This window comes from Mustela lutreola, chromosome 8, assembly GCF_030435805.1.
Source record: "Mustela lutreola isolate mMusLut2 chromosome 8, mMusLut2.pri, whole genome shotgun sequence".
NCBI lineage: Eukaryota > Metazoa > Chordata > Mammalia > Carnivora > Mustelidae > Mustela > Mustela lutreola.
Genome location: NC_081297.1, coordinates 123,549,494 through 123,563,397, shown reverse-complemented (window position 1 = coordinate 123,563,397; position 13,904 = coordinate 123,549,494). Strand labels below are relative to the sequence as shown.

Here is a 13,904-nt window from a genome sequence, read left to right as displayed (position 1 = left end):
AATTTATACTTACTTAGGTAGGCAAAGATTTCTTAAAGAGATGCCACAAAAACAAAAGAGACTCCACAAAGCATTACCATTAAAAGGAAAAATATGAAAAATTGGACTTTGTCTAATAAAGAATTTCTGCTAATCATAATGTGTGCTAAGAAAATAAAAAGGTAAAATTCAGATTGAAGAAAATATTTCTAAATACATACATTGATAAAAGATGTGTATTTAGAATATATAAAGAGCAACTACAAATCAATAAAATGACATAAACCCAATGAAGTTGGAAAAAAAACTTGAAGGGTATTTTACAAAATTAAATCTACAAATTGTAAAAGGTGGTAAACATCATGAGCTGTCAGGGAATTGCACATTAAATCACACTGAGTTACCACTTCACAATAATTAGATGAAATTAATTGGATGAAATTAAAAAGACTTACAATAACAGGTCTGAGAGAATGTGGAGAAAATAGAACTCCCAGACATGATGGTGGGAGAGTAAAGTGACAAAACCATTTGGAAACACTGTGTAAAAATCTCTTCTAAAGAAAGCATATGCATATCATAGAACCCCAAATTCTTTTCCTGGATTTTTATTCAAAAGAAATGAAATCATGTTTCCACAAAGAGACTTGTAAGTGAATATTCATAGCAGCTTTATTCATAAGAGTCTCAAACTGAAAACAGCCCAAATGTTCATAAACAGCAGTGTGAATAAACAAACTGTGGTATATTCACAGCGTGGTATTCTACTCAGCAATAAAAAAGGAATCAATCATTGACACATAAAAAAATAGGGATGAATTCTATAGGCATTATGTTTAGCTAAAGAAACTAGACCCCAAAAAAGTATATTATATATGATTCTATTTATAGAGAATTCAAGAAAAGGCAAAACTAATCTATGTTGATAGAAATCAGAACAGCATTTGCCTGTGGCTGGGGTGGGAGTTGGTTGGAAAGGAGCAAAGGGAACTTTTTGGGTACTGGAAATATTTTGTATCTTGATTTGTGTGGTATGGGTTTCATGAGTGTAGACATTTGTCAAAATTGATCAAACTGCATGAGCAAGTTTTCATTTTATACTTTTCATTTTAATGTATATAAATTATATCTTAATAAAAAAGATATATTTAATAAAGCAGTAAGACACAAAAAGCTGGAGGAAAGCCAAATATGCTTGTGCTTTCATAGCTGGATGGAGAGCAGGGATGAATAAGAGATATGGTCTAAGGTCATCAATGTTGGCTGAAGGGTTGGGATATTTCTTTACTTGTAATTGTGTTACCGAAGATGGTTTTTGAGGGAGGAAGTAAGATGATTAGCGTTCTGTTTTAGGGTGATTCATCTTGCTCAGGTGAGAGGAGGAAGGAATATGGTGTTGTTATGGATGAGATATAAACATATGATGGGGAGACTAGGCATTATGAGGGCAGCAAGAGGAACAAAAACAAGAAAGGAGGCAATAACTTTGAAATATTATCACAAAGAGAAAATTCACAAGATATAATAACAGAATTAATACAGGAAAAGAAATTAAGGGGCAAATCTTTAGGGCCATCACAGTGCCAGGCAAATAGCAGACGCTCTATACATATTTGTTTAGAAAAAAAAAGAAGAAGAAGAAATGAATAAGGGAAATGATAGTCTGAGAAATTCAGATGAGTTTGGTACTATGAATAGAAATAGGAAATAAGAAGTTGGCTGGAGGAAATGAGGGCCTGTGATATTTAGACATGTTTTAATGAAGTTGTCTGCTGGACATAGAGATGAAAATGCAGAGTAGACAGTGGGAACCATCAGCTTGAACATCTGGAAAGAGATCATGGTTGGATATAGAGATTATAGGACGATTAATTTAGAGGAAATCACTGAATTACGTAAATAGAAGAGATCATTGAGAAACATCATAGAAAGAAGAGGACTGAGAGTAGAAGCTTGGTGAGGTGGAAGTGGGGCCAGGGCAGAATATAGAGAAATAGAGGCAACAGAGCCAGAGTTGTCAGGGAAATAAGAGGAGGGCAATCTTAGGAGGTCTAAGGGAGACAAAGGGCATCCAAGGGATTGGTGGTCAAATCTCACAAACCAGTAAGAAAGAAAACAGATGATTAACAAATGTAAGAGACACCAATTGTCAACAATTATATGAACACATGTTTTACCTCCTTATTAATTTAAAAAGTATAATAGAGAAACCATTTTCATTTCTCGTATTAGCAAAGATTTAGAAAAAAAAAATCACATTGACTTAACCTTGTATTGGTAGCACAACCTTGTAGAAATGAAGGGGCAAATGCATACTAGATTTCCCAGAGGGTGGACACTGGCTTTGCCTAGTGCAACAAAATGTCCAGGTGTTACAGCCTTCCTCTTGATGTAGAAGTCACTCTTGACTCCCCTCTTTCTATTCCCGTTCCACACATTCTATCAGCATGCTTTATAGATTTTACCCCTAAAGACATTCCCAATCCATCCACCTGTCTAGAGCTCTACTATTACTCCCTTGTCCAAGCTATCAACCTCTGGTCTTCTGTCCTGGCAATGATTCTTGCCTCAAATTCCTGCAACCTGCCTATCCTCTGCACCACAACCAGAGAGAGTGACCTTTTATTAACATATATTATGTAAACTTTTCTGCTTAAAATTCTGCAATAACTTTTAATTGGGCTTAGAATAAATCCCAGACTTCAAGGTTGACATCATCTGGCTCCTGCCTACTTCTCCAGTATTTGTATGTTTGTTTGTTTGTTTCCTCCAATATTTGTCTTTTTTTTTTTTTTTTTTTTTTGGCCTGGTCCTAACTTAAAAACAAGTGCTCTTAACCACCATTTTGGGGTAGAGGATGCTACAGTTTCCTCTGCTACCCGCAGGTTGGTTTTTGCAGGTTTATGTTATGGCAAACTGTCCTGACCAGTTGTCACCAGATGGACCAACATCTTTTGTTTGGAATTCTGAAAGTTTTGCAATCTTTAGTCAATTCCCTTGTGCTCATCCAGATGCCAACTTGAGAGATTTCCTTACCCAAATGACTCTGCTTTCAGAGAAGCCACTACTTTGTCAATTTTGAAATTTAGAACAAGTCCTAATTCTAGGCCTCTGCTTGGTGTTCGTGGAACACCTCAAGCTAAATTTATATTTTCATGACTTTGCTTCCTTTTCTGGACTCTGTCTCGTCTCCAAATTGTTAGTGGTTTTCGCTGTTCTCATTTGAGTGGCCACATGATTATGGGAACCTACAAGCTGGGAAAAGAACTAGTTATTAAGATGGGGCAAGTAGAGTTCCGAACAACTTATTAACTGCTGGGTGTGGCCCACATGAACCTGGCAAGCTCAGACTCATAGCGCTTCTCCCTGAATTTACCCTGGGGAAGAGGCTTAGCTAGCAGTTCTTTAGAGAGCCCAGGATTTGGTGCCAGGTGTTTTCCTTGTAAAACAGCTGACCAGCTTCATTTAGTGTAGTCACAGTCTTGGGTTGCCTCCCACAAGGAGAAACTGGTGACCCATTTCAGCCAGTACTGCAGAAATCTTTCCTTGAGACCTAAAATGGTTTGGCAAGAACAAGAAAAATACCTACTGATTGAGTTCTGGAGTGTTTTTTTTTTTTTTTTTTTTTTAATGTGGTAAAGTATACATACAAAATTTCTAATTTAAATCATTTTAAAGTGTGTAATTCAGGGGCATGGAGTACATCCATGGTGTTTTGTAACCATCACCACTATCTAATTCCAGAATATTCTCTCCTCCCCATACCCATCAGGAGTCACCCCTTATTTATACCCTCCTGCAGCCTCTGGAAACCACAAATCTGTTTCTGTATCCAAGGATTTGTCTATTCTAGACATATTTCAAATAAGGGAAATCATACAATCTGTAGCCTTTTGTTTCTGTTTTTGTCCATTTAGCATGTTTTTAAGCTTTATCTATATTGTAGTGTGTATTTTAAAGCTTTTACTTATTAGACAGACAAGACAGAGACCACAAGTAGGCAGAGAGGCAGGCAGAGAGAGGGGGAAGGGGAAGCAGGCTCCCTGCTGAACAGAGAGCCCAATGCGGGGCTTGATCCCAGGACCCTGAAATCATGACCTGAGCAGAAGGCAGAGGCTTTAACCCACTGAGCCACCCAGGTGCCCCTGTAGTGTGTATTTTAGAACTTCACTCCTTTTTGTGGCTGAATAATATCCTGTTGTATGGGTATAGCTCATTCAATGCACCCACTCTTCTGTTGATGGACATTTGGGTTGTTTCCAGCTTTAGGCTATTGTGAGTGGTGTTGCTACGATACTTGTGTACAAGTATTTGTTTTTAACTCTTTTGGGTATACCTAGGAGTGGAACTGCTAGATTATAGGGTAATTCTATGTTTACCTTATTGAGGAACTGCCAAACCATCTTCCACAGTGGCTAAACAATTTTGCATTCCCACTAGTAACTTATGAGGATGAGTTCTGGAGAATTTTTGGAGTGTTTTGTAAAGGTGTCTCTGCCTGTAAGTGAATCATTAAATTGCATTTGGGTGGTGACAAAAAAACCAAAGAAAAAAACAAAAAAACCAAAACCGGATTCATGTGTTTTTTTTTTTAAAGATTTATTTATTTATTTATTTGACAGACATCACAAGTAGGCAGAGAGGTAGGCAGAGAGAGAGGAGGAAGCAGGCTCCCTGCTAAGCAGAGAGCCTGACGCGGGGCTCCATCCCAGGACCCTGGGATCTTGACCTGAGCTGAAGGCAGAGGCTTTAACCCACTGAGCCACCCAGGTGCCCCTGGATTCATATTTTTAAAATGAGACGGATTTCTCTCTTTTTTCTTGTTTAAATTCTCCCTCGCCTAGGGATGAGATCGGACTATGGTGGCTAATCCTGAGCTGGGTCTCAGGAAGTTCTGAAAGCTGCTTGTCGGGGCTCCCACATGTAAGATTACACATGGAATGTTTTGAAATCATCACAGCTTAGCCATGCAGAAGTGCAAATTTACCTATTCTGCTCGTGAGCTCAACTTAGCTCTGCTGTCCCCACTTCTGCAGATGTGAAAAGCCTCCTAATCTTGCCACTGAAAAGCAGTATGGTCTCTTCTGGTTTAAACAGTGACAAGTAATTAAAACTTATTAATTCCATCCAGGATTTAAATTCATCAATTTAAAGGTCAAACTGCCTACTAGGGCTGTTCTGGGCCTGGATCTCCTCACTGTTTCCCTCCATCTCAGGAAGTGAGAAACATCATGACATTGGGGGAGATGTGGTTGGTCCACATATCCTTTTCAGTTTCCCACTACCTCTGCTTGGTTTTTTGGCATGAACTTTGTTCTTGATCTGTCGAAACTACACTGGCAAGGCCTTAGGTATGTACCAGAATTTTCTACTGATATCCACAGCCTTACCCATGCCCTCTGGTACAAAATATGGACCCACTGAACATTCTTTTCTCAGATCCTAGCCCTCCCTCAAGCCCCTAGCCCTCCCTCAAGCCCCTGTATTACTCAGCATTTAATCACTCTCTTAGGCCTGTGGGTGATGTGGATCCTATACTTGTCCATCATACCATAGTATTTTTCACAAGGTGTGTTCCTTGTTCTGATGCAGTGTTATATGAGAAATCCATATGGGTCACTGGAACTCTCTAAGACCTTAAACAATGGTGTTGATTGAAGCCCTGTGGATAAGTCAAACTCACTCCTCGAATGTGTTATGAAGTCAAAATAAATCTTTGTTCCTTTCAGGATAGAGGGGGTGCAATGGAGGTCACTTATACCACTAATGAATTGTTGGTATCCTTGAGGTATATTCCTTTATAAGGGGACACATTAGTCAATGTTGCTGGTAGGTTGGATATTTAGCAGCAGCCTTGATGAGTAGAAACCCATGACTGTGGGCCCATGTATAACTTCTTTTCCTCCCACCATTTTCTACATTTACAAACCCATTATGCCAGCACTGGGATAGCTGATGACAGAGGCTGACCAATGTCAGCTGGCCAAATTATTTTCTCTATTTGTTGTTTAGTGCCTCCTCCTTGGAAGATACTGTATGGCGGTGAAAAGATGTAATTCAGGTACAAAGATCTCTCTTTAAGCCTGAAAGCCTATCCACATAGTTCAGCTCCAGACTGTTGTCCCTGATTTTCTAATATTTTTTCTTCTACATGTTTGATTAATCAGCTAAACTATTTGTTGAGTCCATTCACATTTAACATTAGGACACTTCTTTTTCCACATAAACAAGTTCAGGTACCTTGCCGAAATATCTGCCCACTGGGGGAATTTCACCTAATAGATTTCATCTTTAGGACCATCCCCGAATAAGGATGCATTGTGGCCAAAGTCCATTTTTGGCTCTGCCCATGTAGTGACCCACATTCAAGGTCATGAGATAGCCCTTCTGTGAACCAAACTCAACTTTCTTCCTTCTCCATCAGCTTGTTACTAATAAGATCACAATGGGTGAAATGCCCACCTCTTTGTGCCTCACATTTGCACCTCTGGCCATGCTTTGGCTTTGATCCCAGTATTTCATTTTTAGCTATGATTGATCACTTCTTGCTCTGCCCAGTTTAGTGTGTTGGGCAGAACCCTGCTTCCACTGGGAACTTTTGGATTCATGGTCACTTTGTGCCCTGTAGTCACAAACTTAGTTTTTGCCAGGGCAAAGTAGCACATTTAAGTGGGTTTGGAAAGATGTATGATTTTCTGCTACTGATGATATTGCCTTGTTTCAGAACTCTAAAGGTGCTTCCTCTATTTTGGCTTACCTTAAACTTCACATTGTACCCCCCTTTTTTTTTTTTTTAAATGCATCTACTAACTTGGGGTCTGCTAAGTCAAATGGCCCAAATGGCAAGACCCCCTGTCCCACAGCCATTTCCTGCTGTGGCCCTCACTTAACTCTGGCGGTGTCTCATATCACCTGGTTTAGGGGTCAGAGGGATATTCAGATGTGGGTGGCTTCTAAAAGTGGGACATGAACTTAATTGTGGTGGGTCTGCTCAGTTGAGAGCAATTTCCAGTAAGGCTGAGAGCCACAAGCTGTCAGCTGGTAGCACCCTCAACATCTGAGAGTAAAATCCTTTCTATCCCCAAAAGGGATTTTGGCAGCAGAGAACAGAGTCCACTATCATTCAGATCAATGAGGCTAATAGCTAACTTATCAATAGCCAGAATGAAAGTCATAAACAGTGGGATAATACCCCAAAAGTGCTGGAAAAAAAATTGCCAAACTATTCTATAGCCATCCATTATGTTTCATGAATGCATGTGAAATAAAAATGTTTTCAAGCAAAAACAGAAAAAGAAAGAAGAGAATTTTCCCCCAGCAACTGAGACAATTAACTCTAAAAAATGTATTTCTGGCAAAAGGAAAATGGTCTGAGATGAATGCAAAAAGAAATGAAGAAGAAAGAATATGATTAATATGTGGGTAAATCCAAGTGAATATTTGCTATATAAAATAAAAATAATAATGTCTTGTGGGTTTTATTGAAAACCCATAGAATTATTGCTAATATATGAATGATATGTAACACTTAGAAATATAATTTGACAGTTCTTAGAGAAGCCAAGAGTAACATGGGCATAAATTTAGGCAAAAATCACGCTTTAGACACATATAGTGCTTCCTCTTCAAGAAAACAAAAATAAAAACAAAGAGTACAGAACTACCAAATAACGTGAAAATAAACATCTTTAAATATGGACCATTCCATACAATTTCACATCTCAGCATGTGGTTTTGTGGTAGTTATTTAATAACAGATGCTAAAAAAATAAATAAGACACCATGGTTAAACTGTACTTTTTTCTTTTTTCTTTTTTTTCTTCCCAAATGAGAGAATTCTCAACCACTTGTCTAGTATATATTGATTGAAAACCATTTGGAAATTACTCCATCTGTCAATGAAATGCAAACACCTCTGAAGTGAAATCAAACAGCTGCTTAAATGCTCAGAGCTTCACTAACAAAGAAATCTTCTTCCTTAACACTGGCTCTGTTTACATTATTCCAAAGCAATGACTCATTCAGGGTAAAATCCAGTATTCCAGGTTGTGTAAACACAACCATTATTTATAAGGAGATTTATAAAAAGACCCAAGACAACTGCTTCCTAGTTGAAGAATTGCTGAGTAGTTGTAGGAGTTAGTTAGATTCCTGTGTGTAAGGGTGTGTGTGTGTGTGTGTGTGTGTGTGTGTGTGTATTTGGTGAATTCAGAATTATTTGTACTTACGACCCACACTTGAAATTCACAACTGCTCTGGCTCCCTTTATTGCACAAAACCAACTAACAAGCTTGGAACGAACAGAAGTTTTACAAGCAGTTGAAACTTATAATTCAAAAGAGCCCATTTAGACCATACAAAAATTAGCAAATAGTTTTCATTTAAATTAAGACATACCTTTGTCGTTTTTTCTTAGTTACCTTCTCATCAATTAAGGAGGAAATTGAGTAGCATGTAGACTCTGGATTGTGATGGCTTGGGTTTGAATACCAGCTCCATCAGTAGCTGTCTACATGGAACTGGGGGCAAGGTACTTGTTCTCCTTAAGCCTGTCTCCATACCTGACATATGGCAAAAATAACATATCTCACACAACAGTTGTGAAGACTAAAATAATAAAAATTTTGTAAAAATAAATTTGTAGGAATTATAAAAAAATGTAAGTCAGTTGATGCAATGCTTGTCACACAGCACTTAATACAATATTTAATACTTAATTTTTTAACATTATTTTACATCATGAAGCATTTTACTGGGGTTTAATATTGATGACCCTCAATTAGTTAATATTCAGGTCTTGAAGCTTTTGGCAATGAATGATTATTCACATAGATCTAGAAATGAAAACTGCTGCCAGTCACTAAGTTTCATTCAGCTAACAACTAGGTAATTCAATAGTCAATTATTTTTAATTACTCATGACTATACAGTTAATGTACACCTGCAGGAAGCCTGGGAGGCTAAGCTGTTTAAAACCAGCCACTTCATGGTAGTTAGGTGACACATTTAAACTGGGTATGGAGAAGACTTTAATAGAGGACTGCTTAAAAAGTTGTGGGCAGGGTTTGGGGGGAAAAAGTAATAATCAGGTACCTGGAGTTAATAAACATGGAAGTCCCTTCTCCTAAGCATGAATGGGCAGGGGGAGGGCGTGGCTTCAGGAACCTGAGGCGGAGAGCTGAGAGGACCTCAGGCATTCGAGGTAGCTAATGCTGTGATCTGATCTGGATAAATACCTCAACCTCACGATCTTCTGGTCTTTCCAACCCCCTCCCAGCACTTCCAATCAGCCAGAGCTTACGTGAGAAGCCTGTGGTCAAGGGAGCCTGCTGATCCAGTGCAAGCAGGTCAGTCTTCTACACTGATGAGTGGACTTGGAAAAGCAAACAAAGCGACCGGCATCACGGCTGCTTAGTCTTCCCATAGCTGATGAAGGACCTGTTAAAATCAACTTCGAATATGGTGCAGGCCCAGGCTGTCCCTGTCCGACTAGAGGGCAGAGTCCTGCACCTGCTAGGCACATTTTCAGCCGCTGGAATGCGCGCAAAGTGGATCCACGAGGACAATCTTAGCTTCACCGCAGACCCGGTAGAATTCCGCCAAGCAAAAATACCGTTAGGTTCTGTGAACTCCAAACCATTTAGTTCTCAAATTAGAACAATGTGACCCAAAGCTAGGGATTTCCTGTTCGGGTCGGAGAAGCCCGACCGTAGACCCACCGTGAGCAAATCAGTAAACAACCAATAACCACAATTTGGCGGGGGTCACGCACCTAGCTTAGCCACCTCGTCTTAACGAAAGACCAGCTGTCGTACAGTAACAGCTTTTTTTCCCTCAAAAGTAAAAATCCCCTTCAGATTGCTTTCAGTCATTGAAAACAGGGACCCACGCAGCTCGGTCTTAAAAGCGCTGAGGCGCGAGGCCAACTTCCAGAAAGCGGGAAGGCAGGGGCGGGGAAACGCCCTTCGCTTTACGACTGTTCCATTTCCGGAAGGTTTCTGAGGAGCGCTCGGCCTTGGGAGCGCAGGACTCGCCTGTGCTGTTTTACGACCTCCACTCCCCGCCCCCCCCCCCCACCCGCAGCCTTCGAAATACCCCGCAGCCCCACCCAGTTGTTTGAGACTCTGTGTGAGAACCGTTAAGAGCCTCTCGGCTTCCTGTCCTTCAGAAACTGCCTGAGGTAATGATGATTGTTGTTACTCAGCAATGAACCAGTCCTACCACGAAATACGTTTTGTGGAAGGCCGGGGACATTCACTGAAAACCGAGCAAGGGGTCGTCTTAAACGGGAGGAATGTGAAACCTAGGAGAAAGGAAGCAGAGGCGGCTGGGTAGCAGGGACTTAGCTGGCACGGAAGCTAGAGTAAGGCCTCGCTCTGAGGATACGCTTAAGTAAAATACAGCTATTAACAGGGAGAAAGGAGCTGTCATTTCCTGAGCATTTGTGTATTATTTATCCTTAGCACGAATTCTGTGGGTTCTCTGCCCCGCCATTTATTCAAAGCATTGTCAGCTTTATTTTATAGGGGAAGACCCTCAGGGTGAAAAGGAGAAAGATCTGCTCAAAATCACACACGGAGGGTGTCTGGGTGGCTCAGTGGGTTAAGCGGCTGCCTTCGGGCTCAGGTCCTGATCCTGGAGTCAGGGGATGGAGTCCCGCATCGGGCTCCCTGCTCAGCGGGGAGTCGGCGTCTCCCTCGGACCCTCGCCGCTCTCGTGAGCTCTCTCTCATTCTCTCTTTCTTTCAAATAAAAAATAAATAAGTAGATGATGATTACTAGAGTAGAGTTCACCTTAGAACCTCAGCCAGTCTGATTCCAGGGTTCTCTTTCTTCTGTGCCTCTGCGTGCTGGAATAAAGAAATGGAATATTGAACCGGGGTGGGGGGTCATATGGGGAGATGAAGTCAGATTTAAAAAAAAAAAAGAAAGAACTCTATCTATCAGGGGAAAATGCTTCACTCTTTTGGAAGAGGGGAGAGGGGGTTAGAAATTGCCTGTGGTGAAATCAAAACAAAATGCAGCAAAGACATATGGCTGATTAAAGGAGAAAGCTGGCCTTGCTCGAGAACAGAAGATATTTGGGGTATAATAGAGCTTAGAGCGAAGGAAGCCCCATCTGTAGTCCTCTCTTCAAGGCCAGATCTAAATATGCAGAATATGGGTGGTTCTACTTTTTTGCAGATTAATTCTCCTCACCCACCCCAAAGGGATACACCAGGGGAAAAAAGCACAACATCCATTAACATGTAAACAGATGAATACCCTGAAACAACCCTCCCTGAATCAGGGCAGAGAGAGAGGAGTGCAGGTTTTGGAAAGTCCTCTAGCAGGAGAGTGTGAAAAGATAAAGGAGCATTTTGCCAAGAATGTATCACTTGGTGCGATCCTTTTCTATTTCTGACAGTATTGGTAATACTGTCCCCTGACATAAAAGCCACACTGAGTAAAATTTTAAGGAGGACATATTCTTCTTTTACAAGGGGTGGCAAAAGATGATGTGGTAGGAGATAGATTTAGGGATCTTAGGTTTGAGAGTAAATGTTTAAGCTATGTGATGTCATGGTTAAAGTAGTTAAACAGGAGTCTCAGAACAAAGTCTACTAGAATAGAGGTGGAGTATGCCATAGGAAGGGTCATGACCCCACATTTGGCCCAAAGGCTAATCTGTTTCAGATCCCAGTAGAAGTGGAATATCAGCCCTATCCCACCAGAGTGGTAGATCAGCTTTTCTCACTTCAGAGGAGCAGAAAGTATAGGGAGAAAAAATAGAACATACTTCTTAGAGAGATACAATACACAATCTCACAGAGCCCAGCCATTCTTGCTGTAATTTGTAAGCTCGGGCACTCCGCAATTTTGCTTAACAAATTGTTTGGCCTTGGTGATTCTACCTTAACCTGAGAAAGCGGAGTCCAAGACTCATCTTTTATTAAGATAGTTTACTTAAAGATGTCATCTCTGGGGGTCATGACTGAAGACTGGGACAAGTGGAATGGGGAAGAAGGGATTGCTAGAATAAGGATGCATCTTTGAGTTGGTCATAACTGTGGGCAACTGAGGCTTGGTCTCAATGAGGCACTCTTAGGGTCCTATAGAATACATGCCTGAATGGTCAGTAGGAGGGGCAGAAAAAGCAGGCATTTAGCCAATATTTTCAACTCTGCCTTGATCTAAGGATTATCGCCTAGGATGCCAGTCTTACAGGTTTATGCATGCATTGGTTAATCAATCAGGTTTCCATAGACATCGAATATCAGGTGTCAGGGAAGTCATAGGGCAGGAAATAAGAGAATTGGATATAGCTAAGGCAGGGTGCTTACAGGTTTTACCTGCCCAAAGTTGATTGTGGTAGCCATGGAGAGAATAAAATATTTGAGATGCAGTTCAAAAAGCACTCGATACAAATAGCATCTTAAAAATTTGCTTTAACAAAGATGAAAAATTTTAAAACAATACAGAAGCTTTAGGTCAAGGAAACACCATCCTGCATATAAAACAGGGATGCAGGAGACACAAAATACCAAGCAGAATATGAAAAGAGACATATTTTAATGGAAGCATTTTTAAAATTATTATTGTCAGAATTTTACTAAATCTTCTTTAGGGATGGAAGTGAAATTCTAAAAAAGGAAATCTTTCATTGTGCACCTTCCATTTGCCAGTTACCTTATATACATAGTACTCACGTTTCCCACAAGCACACGAAGGAGGTATTATCATCTCCATTTTTAAAGAAGAGAAAATTGAGCCCAAGTGAGCAGAGTTTCTTAGGTTCTTATAATCAGAAACAGGCAGAATCAGGATTTCAATCCAGACATGTTTGGTTTTAAAGTTCTGTTCTTTCCCCTACACCTAAGACCTTGTCAGAGGTATTCTTCTGGTCTTCCTGGAAATCATACCAAATCCACAGCACCTTACCTTCTTATGTAATAACCTGCAGAGTAGGGAGAGCCATCTGTTTCAAGAGCAACATATTTGAGTCCATAAGCAATAGGTTGGCAGAGAACAGAAGTATTGTGACATTGCCATTTGGCATTCCTGACTTATTCTGCATTTATAAAATAGAAATACATGGTCCAACATGTTGATTTCACAAGCTTATCATTATCATTCATTCTGAAATAAGCATAGTCAGGGACATTATGTACAAAATGAAGGATCCTTGTTTTGGAGGATGATGTCAGGCAGAAGTTTTTAAACTCCTGTCTCTTAAAGAACTAGCTTAGAGTGACTTTGTGAAATATACTTCAATATTGAGGCTAATGAAGGAGGAAAAAAACTAAGGGAGAAAAACATGGGATTTATTTTAAGAGTATAAGATCGCAAGATTATTTAAAAGGTATTACAAAGCAGTGATTCCAAAACAAGGCTGATCATTCACCTAAAGAAGTCTAAATATATATATTCACTTAAAGAAGTCTAAATATATATAGATACCTCTATCCAACTTCAGGCAGAATATCTAGGAGTGAGACTCAGGAATGTGTGTATTAAAAATACCCTGTGGTTATTCTGATGATCAGCCTCATTTTATAGCCACTGCTTAAAAAAGTTAATATATGGGACGCCTGGGTGGCTCAGTTGGTTAAGCAGCTGCCTTCGGCTCAGGTCATGATCCCAGCGTCCTGGGATCGAGTCCCACATCGGGCTCCTTGCTCGACAGGGAGCCTGCTTCTCCCTCTGTCTCTGCCTGCCATTCTGTCTGCTTGTGCTCGCTCTCGCTCCCTCTCTCTCTCTGACAAATAAATAAAATCTTTAAAAAAAAAAAAGTTAATATATAAGGAGTCTACTTTTGTATTTTAATTTGTATGTGTAATCTTTAAGAGCCAGCTTATAATTTTTCTTTAGTATGAATCCTGAATGCTCAAAAACAGTTCAGATATTCAGTAGCCTTTCTTCTGGTTAGTAGCCATTTAGAAATCC

At 40.1% G+C, this 13,904-nt stretch overlaps 1 long non-coding RNA gene across 2 annotated transcripts in view; it reads right to left on the bottom strand.

The window, feature by feature from the left end:
* LOC131839257 (uncharacterized) overlaps positions 1 to 9,996 on the bottom strand; it is a 123,503-nt gene extending 113,507 nt beyond the window's left edge. The window contains exons 1-2 of one of the 2 annotated variants that reach the window (XR_009356888.1): positions 9,281 to 9,996; positions 8,377 to 8,540 (exon numbers count right to left, since the gene is read on the bottom strand). This is a non-coding gene — a long non-coding RNA (uncharacterized LOC131839257). The remainder of the gene's footprint in view (positions 1 to 8,376; positions 8,541 to 9,280) is intronic. The other variant, XR_009356887.1, reaches the window with a different exon arrangement.
* Between the last annotated feature and the right edge of the window lie 3,908 nt (positions 9,997 to 13,904).